The following is a 9,090-nucleotide window of genomic DNA, read 5'->3' on the forward strand; positions in this document are numbered from 1 at the left end:
AAACAAACAAACAAACAAAAAACCAGAGATTCTTAAATGTGCAAAGAATCAGGAAAATTTATTCATACTTGATATGTAAAAGGCATTCAGTAGATCCAGGTCTTGAGATCATCTAGATAGTAGAATTTGTAGACTTAACTTTAAAGAGCTAACAGATTGGTTCAATGACTGGACTAAAGGAAATGATGCTCATAACAAGTGAACCAGAGAGGAATCTCAGAGAATAAATGGAAATTGTTTTTAAAAGAATCAAAATGAAAATTACAAATTACAGTATCTGAAATTGAAAAATCCATCATATGATCTTCATAATATGTTGGAGACAGCAGAAGACAAGGTCAATAAACTTGAGGAAAAATCAATAGCAACTATGTAAGTTGAAGAACAGAGAGGGGAAAATGTTTTAAAATTAAATGAATAGAGTAACTGATATGTGTCTGATATGCTTGTACATGAAGTTCAAAAAGGAGGGCAGAGATACTGGGAAAGAACAATGTTTGAAAAAATGATTGAAACTCTTCCAAAGTTGGTGAAAAACTCTAACTTACTACATCCAAGAAACTCAGCAAAACCCAAGACACATAAACACAAAGAAAAGCACACATAGGTCATCACAATCAAGCTGCTAAAAACAAAGATAAAAAGAAAATGTTGTAAGCAGCCAGAGGTATGGGAAGGTATCTTATATACAGGGAAGCAATGATAAGAATAGTGGTTAATTTCTCACTAGAAATAGCAGAGGCCAGAAGACAAGGAAGCCCATTAATAAAATATTCAGAGAAAAAAATCAACTGAGTTCTCTATCCAATGAAAATATCCTTCAAAATTGAAGGCAAGAGTGACATCAATGGAAATGCCTGTGTAAAAATATTTAAAACTCTGTCCCTATATAACAGCAATGAACAAGCTAGCAAAAATGTAAAAATCAAATTTATTTGAGAACCTAGAATTTAACAAACATTTTACAACAACCAGGAAAGTGCTTAATGAAGAAAAGAAAAAAAAAAAATCCCTGCTGAGTTTTGTTAAGAGAGACTTACCCTCTTGCCACCCCCAACTCCCCAGCTCCTATATTCCTTGTGCAGGTTGCTGGGACCAGAGGAAGTAATATAGGTCTATTCTTAACACATTGTGTTTATGTGTTTCCACCTTCTCTGCTTCCCTGAAGTATCAACTCAAGGGCTTGAACTTGTTTTACCTGCCTTAGGACTTCCGAATGGTAGAGGTAACTTCCAAGGCAGCATTTTTGAAAATGAAGTCACATTATTGGCCAGTGCTATCAGGGGCAAGAGATGACGGTCAGGGGAAATAACAGAGAGATCAAAAAGGCTGGGAAGGAAGAGCCTGAGGAAGGAAATACTTGATATAATAAGATCATGGAGAAACTTCCACTTATTCCAGGGGATCTAGAAGGCTACCTGCCTGACCAGGCAGGATAAAAGCACAGAAAACATTTAAGACCATAGTAAGCTCGCCTTTCTGGGTGACCTTCAAGCTTGGACAAGCAGGAAGTGAGGCCTTTTATTTTTCTATACTGATGCTTTGACATTGAGACCTTGCTGATACTGAAGGAAGTGCCCCTCCCAGGGTTAGCTTATTCCTATAGATAGAGAACAACTTGCACGCAAAAGCTTGTGTCATATGCATACTAACCAACCCAGGGACCATTTCCCCAATCATCTCCTTCGTCAGGCTCTCACACTAAGGGTCACTGTCCACTTGCCCTAACCATCCCAGGGCCAGGTAGCAGACAATTAGGAACAGTCCCTGTGCTCCAGGACCTGCTGAAAGGATGGCCAGTCATGAGCCTGTACCCCTGCTTTTGGTGTTCCTTCTGTGGAAACCACAATCAAGGCTCTAGCCCAGGGGTGTCCAAACTGCGGCCCGCAATCCATTTTTATTGGCCCGCAGCAAATTCCAAAAATACATTTAATTTACTTAAATAAACCAGGTGAGGCAATACGTACTTCACCTCGCGTGAGTGGCCCGGCTGTTTGTGTATTTTACCGCATATGGCCCTTGGTGAAAAACGTTGAAAAAAGTTTGCACACCCCTGCTCTAGCCCATGTTTTTCCCTCACTCTTTAGGCCTCTTAACTGACAGTTGTGCTTTCCCATGCACCCCCCACCCCCCCACCCCCCCCCGGCCCCATGACATGTCCCCTCCTCTTAAGCTGTATGAGTATAACCAACTATCTTTTCAAAGGCAACCATCTCCTGATCTGTTGGCCTCGCCATACCTGAATAATAAAACCTGCATTTTAAAACAGGTGGCTTCTCTAGCACTAGGCTTCTGCAGTACACGAATCATGCAAGCAACAAGCAGCTTCCCCAGCACAGCCCAGGGGAGGTCTCATAGGAGAGTGCCTCTGACAAGACATCTCCCAATGACTAGCTTCCCCTAGATACCAAGCGAGTGATTTCTGGCAAGTTCTAAAGGACAGATTCCCTGCAAGTTCCACTACAACTACTCTGTGTGTGGGTGAACCAAGATTATTTTCTCTCCAACAAGGTCTGGATCTCAGGCCTTGGAGGAGGGAGAGTTCCATGAACACCTTATCTCAGCCCCAGGTACTCACTGTTCCTTCCATGTTCCATTTCCAAATCTGTTAAGAGTTCTTTTCAATGCTTACGAGCCACTCCCTTATCTCTTTAATCTCATTTTGCTTAATAATTCTTTAAACTTTTCCTGCTCAAATTACTTTGCGGTTTTATCTCCTGATTCTGATTTCTATAATATTAAAATATATGTGATTATGAAAAGATAAATGAGTTTCCCTGTTAGCATGCCCGGTAGGCATTAGACATTTTAGGAGCATTAATATTGGTACTAAGTGTCCGGTAAGTGCTTAGAAACACAGTCCCTTCCCTAATACCTAGCATACTGATTTACCTTATAGTAGTTATTTAATCAGTTGTCACAAGAGGAGTAATAACATTCCTTGTGAATAAAGACCAAATCTTCATTCATTCATTCATTCATTCTTCATTCATTCATATATATACATATATATATCTATATATATGTATATATATAAAGAATTTATATATATAAAGAATTTATATATATATAAAGAATTTATATATATAAAGAATTTCTATATATAAAGAATTTATATATATATATATATATATGAATTTAGTTTTATTAAATTTATTCTGGACCAAGGAAAATTTCAATATCTAAGAGTGCATATAGAAAATCAAACTTGGGCGAAAAAAATACATGAAACCCTCATGAGCTGCATGGGGGTATTGGGTAATTAAATGAAAGTCATGATTGTCCCTGTGATGCAAGAGAAGCTGTACATTTTACTAAAGATTCTTATCACAAAGAAAGATCTAATCCTTTACATTATCTTTCTTGTACTTGCTAGTTACCCTTAGATTTACATGACTTGATGTTTCCATTGCTTAACTGGAAGTTTGGTCTCCAAATACTTAATTCTTCAAACAGATAGAGGTTATGCTATGTGCCACGCACTCTGTGGAGGATACATTTTGGTAGATCCATACTGATAAAGCCTAAATCACAATAGGAATAACACAGGTTTTCTGTATTATGTCATGTTTATAAAGTCTTCTGACTTTTTCTATTGATGTTCTCCCAACAAGTGAACACTTGGGGAAACCCCAATGTCTGTAAGCAATTTCTGTAGGGAAAGTTGCAGTTCTTCAATGTCCTCTCTCTCCCTTTTCTGGAAGATTCATAATTTCTGTTTAGAATTACTATTAAATTCTATAACAGAGTTAGAAGATAAATATCAGGGATCAAAATATATGAATTTTATAAATTTCCCACATTATTTCTGCTATTGACATTCTGTTTTCCCAGAGCTAATTAGCAATAAAACCCATTATACAAAAAAGAAACTAAAGGTGTTTATGTAACCGAGATATATCAGAATCTAGAAAAAACAGGTGTTAGAGGACCTCAAGATTGTTTCTCCATGGGTGAAACACCAAACTGTTAAATGTGTTATTCATCAATATGAGGTTTTCCTCCTCCTTACTACTAACCCCATAACTATCGGATTTTTTTTCATAGCTGAAAAGAATTCCATGTTGTCCCTCACATATGATAAAAACCTATTATAAATGGAGAAACTTAACAGATGGTAATGGGGAAATAAGTGGGCTTTGAAAAATAAGATCCTTGAATTAGAAATCTAGTTTTGCTTCTCATTTACTACACTACTGAATTTCAATCCCCTACACTGTGAAACAAGAAATCATATAAAGTCATATTATAAGAACATGAAAAGAACACCTTGAAAGGGTATTTTCTCATAATGTAAACAGAACCTATACTTACTAATACAAATTTTTTTTTTTTTTTTTTTTTTTTTTTTTATAATTCCAAACACATGTCACCTTAATCTATTCGGGCTGCTATAATGGGATACCATAGACTGGGTGGCTTAAAAACAGCAGAAATTATTTCTAACAGCTCTGGGGTCTGAAAAGTCTAACATCAAGGCACCTTCAGTATCTGGCAAGAACCCGCTTCAAGATTTATAGATGGCCATCTTCTCCCTGTGTCCTCCCATGATGCAATGGGAAGGGAGAGAGAGCTCTCTCTACTCTCTTTTCTAATCACATTCATAAGGCTCTGCTCTCATAACCTAATTAGCACCCAAAAGCCTCCACCTCCAGATACCATAACACTGGAAGTGAGGATTTAACGGATTTAACATGAATTTGGTGGGAGGGACAAAAACGTTCAGTCTATAGCACATACAGTAACTCCTTTCTGCAATACCTACCCACTATCATATTTTAAGGTATGTTTGTTGGAAACGAATATCTGCTAGAGTTATATATATCCTACTCAGTCTTAAAAAGAAAACAAATAGGATATTCTAGATCTCAGATTTCCATTTTTCTCAGCAGCCTTTAACATATTTTATTTGTTTAGAATACATAGTGATTTTCTTTCTTGGCCAATAGTTGATTGTAAAATCAAATAAGCATTAGGTTTATGTTATTGTATTGTGGATATCTCACAGTCACTACAATCCCTTTTGATAAATTTTATTCCCATATTCAAGGACCACCCACTGAGGTAATTAGGCAATCCAGTTTTCCAGCTCATTCTTCCTACATGACGCAAGTGAACATTTCAGTTAATTATCTGAATTCTGGGAATACAGAGAAAAGGCAGGAATTCTTTAATGTGTTTACTAAGGAAGCAAAGAAGAGAATAACTGAGGGGGAGAAAAGCAAAGTGTTCAGAGGTTTTATGAGGAAAGCAGAGAATCCATTCAATACGTTTAAATCTGACTGGGCCAAACACTTGAGGAGAAATGATAGCAAGCACATTTGTTGTGGTCTCAAAGAAGGAGGAAAAGCAACGTTACTGGTCTTTTCCATTTCTTACTGATGTGATTAAACAACTTGATCTTGGCCTTTGCACTGACTTTGCTGAAGAAGAAACCAATTGGTGGCAAGTAGGACGATTGGCTTTATCAGGTGGACACCTACTAGGAGCCTAACAGAATCGGTTAATTTCAAATGTCTCAGCAAATGTCAGGGGGTATCAATGGCAAGTTATTTTTAACTTAAGCTGGAAGCAAACCAGGGGTAAAGGGGTAAAATTGCTTAAGAATCTACAGATACATCATTGTCTATTACATAAACATTTTGGCCACTTCTTCAATCCCAGGGTTTTCATTTAAAAACATTGGGTCATCCTAGACTGTAATTAGTGGATTGTTTATAAAAGTACTGTGTTTCCCCCAAAATAAGACCTAGCCAGACAATCAGCTTGAATGAGTCTTTTGGAGCAAAAATTAATGTAAGACCCGGTCTTATTTTACTATACTATAAGACCGGGTCTTACGTAATATAATATAATATAATATAATATAATATAATATAATATACAACAGGGTCTTACATTTTATTATAAGACCAGGTCTTATGTAATATAATATAATATAAGACCAGGTCTTATATTAATTTTTGCTCCGAAAGATGCATTCGAGCTGATTATCCGGCTAGGTCTTATTTTCGAGGATACACAGTACTCTGGGTTGCAGTTGTATCAGGCACATCACACAGTCTCCAAACATCAGCACAAACAATATGCTTTTGAATTGTAACTTAAAGTGCTTTATATAAAGAAAACAGCCTAGTATTTAATGCACTTCTTAACAGTTCCCACGTATTTACTCTTACTGTGAATGCCTAACATCCTATATTCTTAGTTGCCGATCAGTATTGAGTCTTCTTCTGCATGCACCATACCTCCTAGTTAAATCCCCTCTTTGGTTTCCTTCTACTCTTACAGCGATAAGAGATCTCATTAAGAAGGATGCATGCCAGGCTGAGGGTTGCCTCCATCTCTTTCCTCAGCCTCATCGTCCACCCCATTCCCCTTCACTTTCTCTTTTCCAGCCACTCTGCTCTACCTACAGGTCCTGAACCAGTCCTTTTCTCTTCTACCCCGAACTCTTTAACCATGCTACAACACTCCTGTCTCTTTTCTTTCACAACTCAATGTCTGCTCACACTTCAGAGTTCAGTGCAAGATCACTGCCTCAGGGAAGATTCCCTGAGATCCCTCCCTAGGTCAGTGCCCTATTGTAAGCCATTACAGGGCCTCTTTATCAACTTGTCCTATTCCCTTGGGCTATTGTGGATTATTGTCTTTCTGCCTCACTAGAATCACCTCTGGGAGAGCAGGGGGCTGGCTCTTTGTTCACCATTGTGTTGTTAGTGTCGCCAGAGGCTCATGGGATGTCCAAGGGAGGACTCAACCAGGAGCAGTGGTGACAGGGTTCTTGTTTCTGTGCAAGAAAGAATTCAAGAGGGAGACAGATGCAGGAAAGTGAAAGTGATTTATTGAAAATGAAAGTACACACTTGAGAGGAAAGTGTGGGCGTACTCAGAGAACTCAGAGAAGCTGTGCAGAGGATGTCACAATCGGGTTTTTATCATTCCAGGGGTGGGAATTGGTGACATCCCATTGACCTGGTTCATTCATCTCCTCCATCTGGGCAGGACCCTCTGTTTCCTACTTTTTCATCCTCGGTTCCTCTGATGCATGATGGGAGTCGTAGTAACAGCAATGCAAATGACATAACAGTGACATTATAATTAATTAAAGGTCAGGTCCCCGTCATAGTGATTAGCCTTGCTGGATGAAACTGGTTCCTATTCTTCTCTAGCTACAGGTACTGGGTACAGCCACTTGATACTAGTATAACCAGTGAGACACCTCACCTTGTACCTTGGAGGGGGTTGTCATTTCCTAGGCTACCTGTCCTGCCTGCCTCATTAGCACCCAGAAGCACACATATTTGTTGAACAAATGAATCAACAAATTACAGGGAAGTAATTGAATGTCGTTATAGAAATCATATGGTATGTGTGAGTAAATTGCATTTGGGTCTGATATTTACAAAGCCGTCATTTTAGATCAGTTTAAACCAACACAATTCTTCAGTTTCTCTCACATCATTTAGCTAATGTCATGTTACTGTTTGTTGTAAATTGGCAATTGTATTTCCTGTATCATGAAATAAAAGTGCAGTAATTTTGCAAAAAACAAACAAAAAATCTTCACAGGGAAGGAAGATCAACAAAGCAAGCCAAAGTTACTTCTTCTCAGGTGAAATTACCACACCCTCAAAAAATAAATAAAATTAGAGTAAATAAATAGAAAATAAAATATTATCACAATGAAATAAGAATCCCTCGTAACTGTTAAGAATAGTAAAATTCTATTGAAATGGGGAAGAATAGCTCTTTCTAAATCATAAGCAACACAAGAATTTTTACGTAAGAGGAGAGCATAGGTGAAACAAATATGAGACTGGCATATATGCAGCAGTGGATTTATACTAACATTATTGATAGATTTGATTGGAAAGCTGTGTGTGTGTGTGTGTGTGTGTGTGTATGTGTGTGTGTCTATGTCTGTGTGTGCCTGTGCGTGCATGTGTTTTGTGAATTTCACGTTAAGGGGTTTATTAGTATTTTGAATTTATCATGGGAGGAATTGGAATCTCTGTATTATTTTTGTTCATGTAAATCCAGATTCTTTCAAATTTTTCTATTTTAAAATTCAACAATATCGTATGAAAGGAGCTAACCTTACATACTACTCTTTCTACCTGTTCCCTTTACAAAGAAGAGTCTTACAAAAGATAAGCAACGTGCTTGTGTCAAATATCTGCCAATAGCAAATCAATCCAGCAACAATTTAGTAGCTAATATAATAATTGAATTTTTTAGAATCACCTAATTGTATGTCATGTAAGTGATATACGGTGTCATTTAGTTGAATGGTTTTCAAAATGTAAATTAAGTCCTATTGTGGTATTTGGGAGGCTCTACAACCAATTAATTAAAATATAAAAAATTTTAAATAAATATTAACTTTTAAAAAGTTGTAATGAGGGACATCATCCACAGAAAATGTATTTTGTGTTAAAATGCAACCCTGTGCACCACTAACACACTAACCTTTTTCACGCTTAACTTATCTCGTGCAGAACTTAGTGTCTCCAGCCCTCTCTGTGCATGTCCTGCAACTTCTTATAAATGTTGTCATCAATTAAGAAAGTGCATATGGAAGGACCTAGAGAGCATTATGTTAGTGAAATAAGTCTGACAAAGACAAATAATGTATAATTTTCACTTATATTGGAATCTGAAAAGCAAATGGAGAAGCAGTATGAAACAGAAACAAATTCATAGTGACAGAGCACAGTCGGTTGCCAGAGGGGAGATAAAAGGGGAGATGGGTGGAAAAGGGGAAGGAGACTAAGAAATACAAACTTCTAGTTATAAAATAAATCACAAGCATGTAGTGTACAGCATAGTGATGTAGTCAGTGATATCGTAATAACCTTGTTCAGTGACAGATGGTTACTAGACTTATGGTGATCACTTCATCAGATAAATAAATGTTGAATCACTATGTTGTACACCTGAAACTACTATCATATTGTATGTCAACTATAATTAAAAATAATTTTTTAAGTGAAGTTAAGCAATTTCTCTTTCTCTCTCTCTCTCTCTCTCTCTCTCTCTCTCTCACACACACACACACACACACACACAATTCAGGCCTGAGCATATC

Source organism: Rhinolophus ferrumequinum, chromosome 20 (genome assembly GCF_004115265.2).
Source record: "Rhinolophus ferrumequinum isolate MPI-CBG mRhiFer1 chromosome 20, mRhiFer1_v1.p, whole genome shotgun sequence".
Lineage (NCBI taxonomy): Eukaryota > Metazoa > Chordata > Mammalia > Chiroptera > Rhinolophidae > Rhinolophus > Rhinolophus ferrumequinum.